This window comes from Stegodyphus dumicola, chromosome 1 (assembly GCF_044657685.1).
Source record: "Stegodyphus dumicola isolate Sdum_Otavi_A_Nest chromosome 1, ASM4465768v1".
NCBI classification, from domain to species: Eukaryota; Metazoa; Arthropoda; class Arachnida; order Araneae; family Eresidae; genus Stegodyphus; species Stegodyphus dumicola.
In genome coordinates, this window is record NC_140768.1 from 58,351,394 (window position 1) to 58,367,013 (window position 15,620).

Genomic DNA, 15,620 nt, shown 5'->3' on the forward strand with positions numbered 1-15,620 from the left:
ATATGTAACATTGCATAAAGTCCTCTGAGATCTGTTATTGTTGTTCCAAATGCCCGGCCACTTGCAATGTAATGCATTCTTCGGAAATCACAAAACTTGTTGGTTTGTTAGGAATCCGATTACCAAGAAACCTGGGCTGCACAGAAGATAATCCTGGGTGCATAGGAGGCGACCCAAAAAAGATCAAACCTTTTCTCCTGCTATGACATAGTTCAGTCCCATATGAACAGGTCCGAGTGTTTTTTACCCTTCTTACCCAAGCAACAACAACAAGAGGAGATATTCAGTTTTAACATCATTCAAGAGTTCACATGCCGTAAAGGCACTATACACTTACGAACGTCCATGCTTTCTCAGGGGTTCGAAATGGACGAGAATCGAAAGAAATGGGATTCAAACAAGTCATATTTCTGTAAATATAATTTGAAATGCAATTCTTATTTTTGTTTAGCCAACGTTTTTATTCCAGTGTTTTCTTTTACAAGTTTAAGACTTGTATTTTTCCGTATATCAAGTAGAAAACTGATGCAGTTTTTTTTTTGTATTAATGATGCAGTTACAAAGCTTTGATAAATTATAAAAGAATAAATTTTTCATTCGAAAAATTTTGAACTTCAATTTTCATCCAAACTATATTATTTCTTATTTAAACCTGAATGTTTCGCATGGATAAAATGAATGTACTGGTCACCATTCAGTGATAAAATAATAAAACAATCTGAAGTCGAGTGAACGGCTTGTTTGTAGGAAGAAAGCAATTTCCATCGAATCAAATTTGAATAAGCTAAGTAGTGTTTCCTTCAGTTTTTAATTCTTAGTTGAAACATTTAGTCAAAGAGTTTTCTGATGTATGGCAGCAAACTGCATGGAGTTTTTGTAATTCAGAGACTTGATTTCAAATAAATATTAAAGTAAAATTAATAACTTTAAGAATTTATTCTATTATTTCTTAAACTTATGGATTCTTAATTCTAAAGTTTCATAAGAAACTTTATAATTCATAATTTCATAGAAATAATTTGGGTTTCATGTTGATTTCATTAGATATTTTGATAAAAATAATAATTTTTATAACGCAACTCAAATTTAAAATACTATTTTTATTTACCCACTGAAAAAGTATTTAGTTATAGCACAGTTAAATATTTAAGTTTCTAAAACTAATTTCTTAGACAATTATAACAATAAAATCTGCTTACACTAGCTAAGGATATAAGAAAATTGCTTTTAAATAATTTACAAATTAATTTTAAGCTTAGAGAAATTAAGTCCTTTTAAATATGCAGAAACTCTTTATTTCATTTGCATATAATCCTCTATTCCCATAACTCGAAATTTTTCTCGGATTACGAAATAGATTCCTTTAATGGATGAAGAAAGTCATATATTTCCATCAGTACTTATTTCTTATGCTACAGAACGCCAGATGTAACGTTAAGCTTATCCAAAAATAGTAGAATGATTTTTACTCCTAATCCTCTTAAAGGATCAATTCGTTTATCCATTTTTATTACCATACCTTTTTGCTGTTTTCGCGTAAGATGCAACACTTATTTCAATAGATGCTAGCAAATGTTTCCGGTAATAGCTTCTCCCTCGCCACAGGATGTTGAACCCTATTAGACTGAGAGACTATATCACAAGACTTATTTTATGTGAGGGAGAAGGTATTAAGTAAACTCATAAGCTGTTTTGCGAGCTGTTCTATTATCTTGACGGTTTTAGAATTTATAGATTTATTGAAGAAAGGAAACAATAAAAATTGTTTGAAAAATGCATTTATTTTATATTTATAATCTTAACTTATATATCGATTAAAATATGCCAAGTAAATATCCATAAAAATGAATCATCACAAAAGGAAACGTTTTACTGGTATTATGTAAATATTCTGTAATATTTATTTCGGTATGATAAACTGATATCAAGTACATTCAGACCAAGAAACATAATTTTAACTATATCAAATCTGAGCCCCAAATCAGTGACATTTCCATGTTTCTAAGAAAGCATTTTTATCAACGTAATTTAGAAACTGGAAAATCGGGAAATATACGTTAATCTTGATGTTTCCAAGAAATGTATTCTATTAATATTTAAATTCTTAAATCAGGTACATTGGATACCTATTGACTGATATTTAGGATTTTATCAAGTCTTACGGTACTTTGAATTATAATGAAAAGTCTTATTGCGCGGTTAAGAAGACAATATCTACTGGCTGTTTACTATATGCAACATATATATTGTAAACAGAGGACTTTGGTAATTGATAGACTGCTGGGTCAATATGTGCTGTATGGCAGAGAATTGAGAGTTTTAAAAAATTTTGAAAATGTTTTGTATGTGAGATAAAATTGCTTTATGAATGAAACAATATCAGCATTTTCCTATATATCTGAATTTCTGATAAATAAAAAGTGTATAATATTGTTTGCAAGAGGCTCTTTTACATACATTAGAACAAAAGTATTTTTCTCATTTCAGAAAACTATAAACTATATGTAGATTGCTATGTATTCTAGGAATTAACTACAAAAGCTAGAGTATTTGCTATAAGAGTTAAAATGCCTAAATAACGTACAACGGCTTTCCTTTATGAGAAAAAGCAGGTACAGTACCCGTAATTGAAATTCATAGAATACTTTGTCTTGCTTTCAATACAAAAGCCGTTTCTCTTATCATTGCTCTTCCAATTTAATTAAATGCTTTTTTAGAATTAAGACCGATAAATAAATTAGGAATAAGCGACACGCCAAGATAAGATGAAATGGGAAAAAATTACACGCCAAGTAATGTTAAATGTAAGAAACACGCCGTGACTGACGTAGATGTTATTTCAGCAGAAGCGCTTTTAGAGATTGAAGACTATCGCGTTCCTCAACTGCAAATAAGCAAAAGACAAACATCACAAAGAAAATTCTTGCAAACTCATTATTTTCTGTTTTCGTTTCATTCCTTTTCTTTTATTTAGTTGTAACTGAAGAAGGCGATAGCACTGTATCTCTGAATGCACTTCAACTGAAATAAAGTCGACTTCATGCAACGGTCTGTATTATTACTCTCAAAAAGGCGAAATTCTTAATAAATAAAGTATAAATGAAGAGTTTTGAAATTTACCTAGGTCATAGATCTTAATAAAAATTTCAAGGACTTTATTACTAATAATAAAGAAGACTGCTGGACCAATAATTTAATTTGGAAACAATTAAACCTGAGAGTTTAGGAAAGTTGCTTACAGAGTACATTCAGAAGGAACGCATTCAGTCTGTAATATTTATTGCTATGTCGCCTATAATATAAGATAAAATTAGAAAACTACATATATTTTTGTCCCATTCTATAGCATTGAAACATTTTACAATGGATTCTGTGTGTTCATATCGATTCGAATTCACATTTACATAACAGTTAAATAGCCGAAACAATTTTATTTACTATGTGAACTCGGGGAATGAATCTTTTGTTTCTTATTTGCAGTGACAATGGAAAATTTTTTTAAATGCGTGGGAGCGTTAAAATACCACTAGAATTTCACACAACGTATTCCAGAGGTTTTTGAATTATGGAAAATTCAGTTATTTCTCAGAGAAGTATTTTCTCATAAATTGCTACTTACTAGGAATAATGACGATTAAATGATTTAAAACATGTACTCCGGTTTCAATATATATATACCTAAAATTTTTGTATCTATGTGAAATTGATTCGTACACATTTTATTGATAAAAGGTTTATATAAAAATGATTTAGTACTTGCATAACAGTGCCAGTTAAAATCGAAATATAATTTAAGATGCGTTTGTGTAGCAAATAGGTTTTTCAAAGCAGAAAGGTTGAAAAATATGCAGTGCTTTCCTGGAGATTCGAATTCCGGACCTTCCGATTGCTGGCAAAGGGTTTATCACATCTAGTGTCGGTCTCCGCTAGACGGGACTTTGCTGAGAAACGAGATTCTGGTAGCATTGGTTTAAACGGGAGGATTCCTAGAAAAAACAGCTCCGCTGGAAGCGAAGTCCCGCCTAGCCACAGAAACGATATCCTGGCTACGCGGCATATTTTGAAACTTCGCCGAAAATGTTCAGTCTGCAGCTCTGTCCCGGGTAAAAATCAACAAATCAGATGAAAGTTCTGCTTCTGATAGATCGCACGATCCCAATCTGAGCGATAACTGATTACTGTTTGGCGTTCAAATCTGTTTAGTAAGTGAAAATGGTAGCCTAGCTAGATAGGTTTCGTAGAAATGTGCTTTTTCTGAGAAATGTCCCTTTCGACGTCCAGTCGCGCGTAGCGGAAGCATATGTGTAAGGGACTTAAGACATGCTTTCAGTTAGACCACGAAGACGTTGTAAGGAGAGAAAAATAGCTTAAATCTTTCCCGCCCCCACACTTAAAAGGACGACTGGAGAGATGAGGGCCCAATCACTAAAGTCTGGTGGTGAAGTCCACTATATTTTAGTTTAGGCACCACTGTAGAGTCATCATGTTTTTCGAAAGGGAAAACATGAAAGTGGGCAATGTAGTCGCTGGGATTCGAAATCCGGTACTTCTGACTGTTAGACTGATGTTTTGCCAATTACACTACGAAGACAGGTTGTAAAGAGGCAAAAATTACGTTACAGATTGATAAAAGACAGGTAGAGTAAATTGAAATACGAAAAAAAAAAGTGAAACGGAACAACAATATAATCAATTTAAAATTTTCCAAAAAACGAATGCGTAATATGTTTAAAGAAAAAGATAAGAAAACGATTAAGTATAAAATTTTTCCTTTTTGAGATTTAAAACAGGGTTTCTTAAACTTTTTTCAGTCGCTACCCCTTTTTATCACTGAGATTTGTTTCGCGACTCCAGGACCCCATAAATATTTACGACAATTTTGTGGGACCCCCATAAGCATTGCTCAAATCCGACACACGCGTGAGTGAAACTCTCAATTTTTTCACGTGTACTATAACATACTATTGCAGTTTTAGGTCATTGACTTTAATTTCTAATTTTAAGACATAGAACAATGTGAAAATTTTAAATAAGTAACAGACGAAATGACAGTGTCACGTGCAAAGTAAGTAAAATGAACTTTTATATTATAAAAAGAATGTGTCGAAACGTTTTCCTGTATTGTTTTATTTTTATTTATTTTCAGCTACATTGTTTAAAAATATTCGGCAACTGTAAAATTATTGTAATAATTTAAAGAAATATCAAAACTGCTAAAATTTTTGGCGACCCCTTGCTGCAGGTCTAGCAATCCCCATTGGGGTCGCGACCAACAATTTAAAAAACTCTGATTTAAAAGGATATTTCAAGGATAAAATTTAGAATATTATTGTCACCTGATTACAGAAACATCGAAATTTTATCGAAGTTAGAAAATTCTATGAATGCTAACAATAAAGGAGGAAAATAGTTCAGGTAATAATAATTTGTTTTTCATCCAACATTAATTTAAAATATTTTATTTCAATAATATTAATAACTGACTTGGAACCAGAAAAATCTTGAAGTTTGCTCTTTGAGTAAAAATATTTCTTCATTTTCTTACATTACAAAATTATTTTATTTGCCTCAAGCCTTTTAATTAAGTTTTGTTTTAGTTTCTCGCTCTTTAATATATAATGAAATTTAAACTCTACGTTTTTAACTCTTTTTCTAATTTTAATCTCTAGCGTTAATGTTTATGTGCTACGTGTTACATTAATGTTTTGAGTAATTTAATTATCCCACAATTTGTACCCTGAAAAGGGAGTACAATTTTGTTGAACAAATTATACTCCTTTTTCAGGGTACGAACTTTAAGATTTTTTTGATTCCAAGTCAGTTATTAAGATTATTGAAATAAAATATTTTAAATTAATGTTGGATGAATAACAAAATTAAAGGAAACTCCTGATTTCAAAATTGTCAGAAAGCTAATGTTATTCAACAGCTGAAAAACTGGCAGCTTAGATTCTGCAATCTCCCTTGAATGATTATATGCTTAAATGTAATTGGTGAAATGTATGGTATCAATTTTGTACGCAATCATTGTTAAATTGTCAAAGCAACTTACTTAAATAAAACTTTAATATCAGTTTATATCGGAAGCTTATTTGTTTTGTGTTTTGTACCATCACCTTTACAATAATTATCTGAAACGTGATAACCACGATGAAAGTCAGACCTGACGAAAGAATTTACTTGATAAAAATTAACTTATGGAAAATATTATGCTAGAAGCTTCAATTTTTGCTGCGTTTCTAAAACACGTCTGGATATAATTCCTTCTCAAATATTTATATTGAAGAAAAGATTCTTTTTAAATGTTTTTGTATCTTTTCACATTTTTCAGAAAAATAAATAAATAGAAAAAAATTCCAGTTGTTCACAGACTGTATTAAAATATGTCTTCAAAACATGTTTAAATAATCTATTAAAAAGTAGATATTAGAAACCAGCTATATACTAGTTTAGTTTTTGAATTCAGTGCAGGAAAGTCTGTCTAAAGTTAAGATTAAACAAAAATTTCAAAAAATCTCAGCAGAAGTCAATATTATTTTAAAATCTTTTAAAGTTTGTATACAGATATTGGGAGCACCAATTATCCCGATTGCTTTATTTCATTGGCGAAGTAAAATTCAGTATGTTTTGTTAATTTTATACACATATTTTGTACTCAGTTGCTTTTATGTAATTAACTAAGATAATGCAATGGAGAACATGCTTTGCTTAAAATTCTGTTACATGTATTCTCTTCTACGCGAAGAGCGAAGCCTGTAAGTATATTGCTGACCATTACAATTGCTAAAATAGGAAGGAAAGCAGACAACAAACACTTATTTATTGTACCTATGTAATATGGCTTGAAGAAGACATAAATAAATTTACACCGGACCGTGGCTTGCAGTACAGAATTCAGATCACAGAGCTGTCAAGTCTGGCAGCAACATCGATTATATTCTGGCTAGTCATCGAGTCGCAATGAGCATAGATCACACACACGGATACTCCATTCTATGACTCATGAGATTTAATTAACCGTAATGTCTGGCGTGTGGTGCTGTGCCAGTCTTTCTGCAGCCCATGATCAGATGCTCCCAGTTAGTGAGAGATTTGGAGAATGTGGTGGACATGGCAACACTACAACAGCCTCTATCTTGTACCGAAAAATGTGAGGACAGCACGTGCATTATGCAGTCAGCCTCCCAAGTAATGCTGAAAGCATTATCTTTGAAAGACGGTCTCATTCAGATTTCAAAGACACGGCACAATCGCCGACTTAATACTTTAGAAATCTAACGACGGGTGTCCTCATTACAAAACCTGAAAGGAGTGTAACCGGAATAAAGCATTTAAAACTTTTTGACTTTCATTAAAAGCCAAAATTAGGTTAGACACAGTTTACATTTTTTAAAGCTATTTTTTCAAATTTTGAATTTTTTTCCTTAATTTGAGCACGTGCAAGATATTGAATATATTCTAATTAAGGAAGGCTTCAGGTTCTGTAATGTGCAAACCATGCGCTTGCTTAGATATGATAAATATGGAACCGAATCAGAAGTTTTCATAAAACAATCAGTTATGAATGTTAAGAAATAACTGAAAATATACAGAAAACGTATTTTCTGTCGTACTAATTATATGCATATTTATCCACCAAAACGATTGCAGATGTGATATTGCGTGCTTTCGGTAATTAAGCTTACCTTCTCTCCGTCACTTCACTGCCTTTATTCCAGTGCTAGTATTTGTTCCTTAACCTTCAAGAGTTTGGGGATTGTTACGGAAAAATGTAAGAAAATAAAAGTGTGTTTATGTTTTACGCTTACTCAGATATTTGCTCGATGGCATTTATTAAGGATTGGCCGAAACTATTGATCATTTCACCGTCCTATTCCGATATATTTACCCAGATTGCACCACAGAGGGCAGACTGATATTCACCAGTGAAAGGAGATACAGATACAGCTATGCCTCATGCTCACACAAACCTTTATTTAAGGCTAGCGTTCAGCCTACGCTAACCGCTATATCCTCCAAGCCTGCCTTTCTTTGTGATGTACTGATTGGCATATTGTTCCGGCCACGAAATCTCCGTGTTTGACTCCAGAACAAGGTACTTTTGTTTATAAGTAGTACTTGTATTTAAGCATTACTCATTCTGCATAAAACTTTCTTCTAAAAATGATGTTCGATCTGTTCAATCATAGCAAAGAAGGGGTCGGAAGTTACTTGAAACTAAGCGGGCATCATAGATTTTTTTTATTCTTGACATTTATTCACCATATATATGATTTACCGTGCCTTCTTTTTGAAAATATCTTTAAGTTACTTACACGTCATAATTGTTCCATAGATTATGTGAAATTTTATGCTCGACGTTGGGAAGTTTATTATGAATTTATAATTATTATCTTTATTTTATCTCTTTTCACTTCCACTTCAGAATTTTAAGCTCTATCCTGAAGGCTATGTAGGCTAATAGATGTGAAAATGAGGGTAAGAATGAAGATAAACAGGGTGAATGTTCAACTATAATTTATATATGATGCGTCAAGCGCATTGCCTTTAGCCCGTATTAACGTAAGTACACTTTGTCATCGTTTCATCTGCGTTGTCATTAGAACCTGATGATTTGGTCACTGAAACTTCGAAACATTCTCGGCATTCAATTGTCAGATGGAATTAATAACAGATTTAAGTTTTCAGCTCTTTAGTAAATCTGCATGTTGCAATTTGAGATTACATTTATGTTTAATTAGTAATCCATTCAATGTAAATAAATAAATTTTAGCTATTGCTTATGTAATTTATTTATCTAAATCTGTTGCATCCATTTGACTATATTTGATTCGCTTTTGTCAAACAGCTATCAGGCTAAACAGATTTTGATTTAAAAACTGCATTTAAATTACTAAAAAGGAAATGGAGGCTTAGATTTTGATGTGATCCCCCTTAAAAGCAATTTATTATTCACATGAAACTTTTCGGGAAAAATCTTTTATTGATACTTTTACTCAACCGTTTTATTTCGCATGATTTGTAAGGCCTGTACTTTAAAAACAAAAATAGGTTTATTAAAGTTTGAGAAAGTATTCTTTGTAATTCATTATCTTAATAAAGAATATCTTATCTGGAAAATTATATTACATTGAGAGAAAACGAAACAGCAATAGGCCAATACAAACAGCAATTAATTTGGATGAAATCTGGTCAATATCTGTTTAAAGGTACACCATAATTGTATTTCGCAAATGTTCAAACGCTTGTATATTTATTTCGGATGAACCAGTATTAGTTTCATATACGAAGGGGATACTGGTTCGCGTAATCAACTGCTCTTGTACCAGATAACTAACGTGATGTTTTGAGAAAGTTCAGAGAAGATATTTATTGTAAAATACTTTAGCATAATGAGAGGGTGTAGAATATCCGTTCCTGCTTGCCAAATTCGTAATATCGGGTCAATTTTTAAAAAACGTTTGAGACAGAAATTGAAACCTAAAAGGATTCATTTGATTTCGTAGAAGATGTTTCAGTATTGTCGCAACAGGTGACCTACCACTCAGATGGTGACCAGCGACCCTTGAATCGTGATCAAAATAAAAGAAAGTGATAACGTTACTGAACTAAACTGCACGAAAAGCAGCAGTCCGTAAATATATAAATATATGAGTATGAATAAATTATGCATATCTACTTTTATTACATTAACAGATTATTATATTAAATTATACAACATAACCAGAGGAATGCACTGATGTAATCCTCAAAAGGATCAATCATAACTGACAGGCATTCCTGTTTCACATTTGTCAAACCTCATCATTTCACTACTATAATCAGATAAAAAAAAAACAACACTACCACCCATACCTGCATTTCATTTAGTCAAACCCTGTCTTGATGTGTTTAAAATGGCCAGAAATTTGTATTTATTTTTAAAAGATCGCGAGCACAATTCAAAGTTAGGAGACGGAACACCATCACGGGTGTTGCTCTTCTCACATTCCGTTCAATTATTTCTTTCTGATGACGACATCGAAATGCTGTCGTTTGACCGTTTGCACCATAGCAGTATTACCATAATTAGGCTGATGATTTATTGTCAGTAAGTGTACCCGTGATTTATATTTATAACCGAAAACAAATACGGGGTGTGGCGCTTGTTATAGATACGGCCGGTAGGTCATCTACTGAGAGAGTGTGTCAATTCACACGCAAAGAATGTGCTAGCTACATTTCAATTAACATATTTCATTGGTTCCTTTTAGGATTAGCGCAGAAATATCAACCATCTCGACACCCAAATTAATTTGTAGGCAACGCAGGTCGTACAGAAGAGATCGATGTTACACCTGTATGGAATAGAGCGGAAGATGCCAAGCCTTATACGGAAGGTAGAGATTCACCAAGTCTTTCATCACCAGGTATTGTTTCTACTCACTAGTCTTTTTTACTAGTTAAAGCTGTGTTTTTCCACGCAGCTGAAGCAGCTCCGTTATCGTCAGTAGCCCATTATCTGCCGCATAAGCCTTAGAGAGGATTTGAATCCATACTGTAAGTATTGGACTTGCAGTCGAACTCGAACTAAACATAATATTCGTGGAGGTTGTCCTACAGTAACTAAAAGTGCTTTTTTCACTTTGCATTTTTTGAGTAGAATGCTTAATTACAATTTATTTCATTCTAGATTGCATTTTAACTAGGCTTAATTTCTTCTGGTTACATAATGTAAATGGTAAAGAGATGCACATAGCATATAAAGTTACATAGAATTTAAAACTGCATCAGTGCTTTCATCACATCTGAGGAAAATTTGATTAAAAATCTCAGCGAAGCAACAATTCCAAATAAAAGAGAGCTCCACAAGCTTGTGGGACGATTCCCATTATACCGGTCAACAAACCCCGTTTGTGTTCGGTTTAATCCCCAAATATTTGGTATACCTGTTCAATGCTTTCGACGCCGTCTCCAAAGAGGTGGTAAAAATCAAAACGTCAGCACAACCGTCCGCACCCCAGGTAGTGCATCACTTCTCCACCCCTTCGCATGTGAATATCTCTCCACAGCCCCTCTCCTTCGCTTGTGCATGGCGATAGTCAGTGGTGGTATCTGCTTCTGCTCTTGGGTAAGGGGAGGAGCGTATAAGAGATTCACGGGCAGTGGTGGGGATCACCGTGAAAGATCGATAACAGGAAGAAAACACGAAGCGGAGAGGACGGGAGACAATACCATTCCCAGCGATGGGAAAACGAAACTATCGCATGCGGCACCTGTGCCGGTGCTGTGGCCGGGATAAGAGAAGATTTTTCGCCGATGGAATTTCCGTTTCGGAGATTAATCGCGATATTGTAACACAAAATGGAAGGCAATGAAACAGCAAGGAGGAAATTAACCATCTTATCTGAGAATTTATGAATTTATTTTAAAAATTAATTTCATTATTAACTTATTTCTCCTCTAGAAGATAATTGTAGTACGGGTGCGAAAATATGTCCTAGCTAATACCAGGTAAGCAATATAATTATAATTTATATAACGTCCTAAATTATATAAAATTCTGAAAAATGTATTTCACATGAAATAGAAACAAATCAACAAGTGACTTAATAAACGTATGAAAATACGTTCCAAAACGAAATTTCGCAAACATTATTCTGAATTAATAGCATTTAAATCATCCGTTACTACAGCACATAAAATTTATAGCATTTATTTACTGCAAAGCACAACTCTATTACGGCATTTTATTCATGCAATTCATTTATTCATGCTATTGTAATACACCTGAACCCTACGGAGAAGCGATTATATCGTTTCTATTGACAAGGAAAAATCAACAAGTGTTAGATTATGAGGTGATAAGAAGAATATGATTTATCATCTTAGAACATCCTAAAGAATGTGCTTGTATTTCGCTTTCTGTAAAATTAGAATGTTCTAAACTTTTTGTAATAGTCAGAAAATAATATGCTAGGTGACAGCTTAAAGAAACTGGAAAATGTCCCTAAATTTAAAAATACTGTTTCTTCAAAATTATGTATTTAACAGCAAACATTCAAAATTTTCAGTCATTTATATGTTAAAAATAAATAACTTTTAGAATAGTTCTAATAAAGCTGTTTCAACTGCAGAAAGAAATCTGCTGCATTAATAATTAAGCAGGTAAGGGCAATAGTTTATTTGATTCTAATTTAGAAACAAATGCTTTTTTAAAATTGTTACTCGAATCAACGTTTATTTGAAAATTACCTGTAGAATTTTTATTTAAATTTTATGCATTTATCCCTTTACAAATTAAAAAAAGTATAAATTTTTACATTTTGATGTTCATAACGTAAATGTGAGGAAAATTGAAATTAGAAATAGAATTAGCTTGAAAATTAGTAAATGTTTCTGACTGTTATAAGAAGCTGAAGTGATAAACCGATATTTTAATGCATAGAATTTCTCACTTTAAATTTACGATTATTTATTTAACTGTAAATTTATTATTATTTATTATATTTGTACCTGTTATCAAAAATTTGAAATAACGCTGTAAAGTATTTATGCATTCAGTTCTGTGAAAAATGGAGATTATAAATTGATTTCTTAAGACAGTTTCCAATGAACTGCGAGTAAATAATTATTAATTTCAGTGAACACTCATTGTCTACGTTTAGACAACTTGCCAAATCGGTGCATAGTATTAACTCCAAAACTACATAAACAATTCATTATTTCAGCTTTAGTTTTGAAAGCATGTTTAAAAATAGTCGCGATTTTGAAATAGTATTTTTACAATTTATAACTAGTTATTATTGTGTTGTTGTGCAGTTTGAACGGAAAATAATATATTTAATGATTTCATTTAGCTTATGGAAAAATATTTGTATATCATGATATTTTTTTGTGATTATATTGATTATATATGTATTAATGTATATAATCTATGTATTAATTATGCATTGATTATAAATGTTCACTTACAAAGATATAGGTTTTCAAGGACACATTTTTAGTGCTGTAAATGGTTAACTTTAAACTGATGCATTTCGAAAAGCAAGGTGGCATTATTCTTTTACGGAAACTATTTAATTCCATATAATTGGTGAATCACAATTACAATTTTTCTCAGGCTTCAGCCTGAGAAATATTTTCCATTATTAGGAGCAGTACAGTATAAAGTAATTTTGCTTGAATTTGGACAATCCTTTGTCATCTAGCGATATGTGCAATTATGATGTTATTTCCAGTTGTGACCTTTTTTTTCTAAATTAAAACGAAGTACAGAATTAATCCAATATAGAAGCACAGATTTATTGAATCTCTAAAGCCAAATCTCTGAACGTATACTGAATACAAAATTTGTAGATATTCTTTATATTAGATTAATGTGCTTAATTGGATACAATTTATGAGAGAATCGTAAATTTAATCCAAGAAATTTAAATTGCATTATTGTTATACATAATTTTAAAATTCTTGCTTTATATAAATAAGTTTGGAAAACCATATATTCATTGAGGTGATATTCATTATTTTAAGTAGAGGTGCTTAATGTAAAACATTTGGAGTACATAAATCATGAAGACTGAATTTCGAAACCTATTTTTTTATTTTATGTATATTTGCATTCGATTTGTGAACTGAAATTATCGAAACTTGCGCGCGCTTCCTGTTTTCCCCCTTAAAGAAATCTATTCCGTATATGAAAAAAAAAAAAGAAACACTGTCACAGAAAACTTCTGTTGATCCATATGTATACTTAGTAGTTAGGTGGACAGCACAATCAAAACCTAGTGTCTTGATACCTCTTTTAATAATGAGCATTTAATTACTTGATTAACTCAAATCACACGAGGGCTAGCTGCCTGTGAAAATTAATGCTTTCTTGGAGGACGTTCAAAAGAAAACAGGTTCGTAGTCAAGTAACACATGCGGAAAAACACGAAATCTCCAATGTATCCAGCTCATTCCCTAGCGCATGAACTCAAGTTGAATTCCCACTCTTAAGCATTCTTACCCTCTTGTCGGCCTCAGATAATGGTTTTGATTTGGTTTATTTAAGTACGGCAAAGCGCTTGATAGTTGTCTGCCCTAGGGGAGGAATGCATTCATGAAGGGCTTTCTAAGGGAAACTCATTCGTATCCCCATTACACATGGGGAAAATCACGAAAACTACCATGCAGCCAGCACGTTCCCCAGGATTGGAACCCCGGACCGAACTACTAGTGTTCAGTGACTTTACCATTTGGGCTCTGTTGAGCACATCGGAACGGACTTAGCTATATGAGGTTTCTGTGATTTAATTATGCGTGTTAAGGATCGAGTCAATTTCTCCTGCGAAACGCTCTAAAGAGATATTCCTCTTAAGTGAGGCTGCTCCCAAGGTATTTACCAAAAGCCATTTTCTGACAAATTTTGAGTTTGTAAAAAGATGGAATTCTGCTGAATTCTATTCTCTGATTTAGGGTAAAATTACCGTAAAATAATTTAAATCATTTGACAAAATTTTTATAGCACTTTTAAGAAAGACTTGATTTATATAGAAATACTAGCTGATACTCGCCCGCTTTTCTGGGCACACTATCTATCTGAATGTGAACTTAGACTTGTTAGACGAAATGTCTAATTTCGAACTGATAATTAATGTAATTTTTAAAAAATTTAAAGTCGGGAAATATAGTGCCAGTCTGTCATACACAGATTTACACATCACCCATGAGGTACTGTGTGTTGGGATGCGTCCCGATTATTTAACCTGGTGAGATCCCCAGTAGGCCTACACCACGAAAAATTGCCAACATAAAAACTAAGGTTTATATATATTTAACTGTTATCATAAGTTTCATGAAAATAAATGTTATTATCTTTGTTGTCAAATTTTTTAATGAATTATCATTATTTATCCTTGATTTTTTATGTATGAAACTTATGATAAAAGTTAAAGTTAAATGTTATTATATTATCATTTAAATGTTGTTTATATTCATTGGATAGATGCAAGTTATTTACCAATTTAATTACTTTAAAGGAAAATGCATTCATTGGCAACATTGCATTTCATATCTAGTTTTGGCAACAATAAAAGAAAATTCTGTACTTGGATTTGAAAATCAAATGTATGAGAAACATCTGTTGTGTAACAAAAATCCATTTTGGACAGGATTTACGTAAAATCCGCACTTAGTGCACGTCTACATCGTGGAATGAATAACTGTGCAAAATTTCAAGTCCATTGGATGTATAGTTTCGGAGATCTCGTGATGAGTCAGTAGTATTTCGCTTATATATAGATATAGATAGATATAGATAGATAGATAGATAGATATACATTATGTTAAATCTTGGAAAATTTTAACAATTTTGGAAGCTAATCCTAGAACTCTTTATTATCATTTAAAATTTAAAAAATTCAACCATTTTTTTAGTGTAGATTTTGAACTCTAGCGATTTAGCAAACAATATTTTGAAATTTTAGTTTTTGAAGCTTTATTCAGATTCTGGACTAAAGAAATTTGTATTTTTACTTAGTTTTAAACTTTACACTCATATATTTCGGCTTCATTTCTTCTTTATTATTATATTCAGGATAAACGTTTTATAAAATAAATCAGAGTTTTGTATCGTCTTTGAAATATAGAAGTTTAAT

General features: G+C 32.1%; 1 protein-coding gene across 3 annotated transcripts in view; it reads left to right on the forward strand.

Annotated features, from left to right (window-relative positions):
* Positions 1 to 15,620, forward strand: part of LOC118181916 (metabotropic glutamate receptor 1-like) — a 574,264-nt gene that overhangs the window by 146,684 nt on the left and 411,960 nt on the right. For 2 of the 3 annotated variants that reach the window (XM_085815124.1, XM_035351151.2), the window contains exon 1: positions 11,192 to 11,493. The exons of the other annotated variant lie outside the window; for it this stretch is intronic. The gene's annotated coding sequence lies outside the window, so the exon portion shown is untranslated. Of the gene's footprint in view, positions 1 to 11,191; positions 11,494 to 15,620 lie in introns of those variants that run through there. 3 annotated transcript variants of the gene reach the window in all.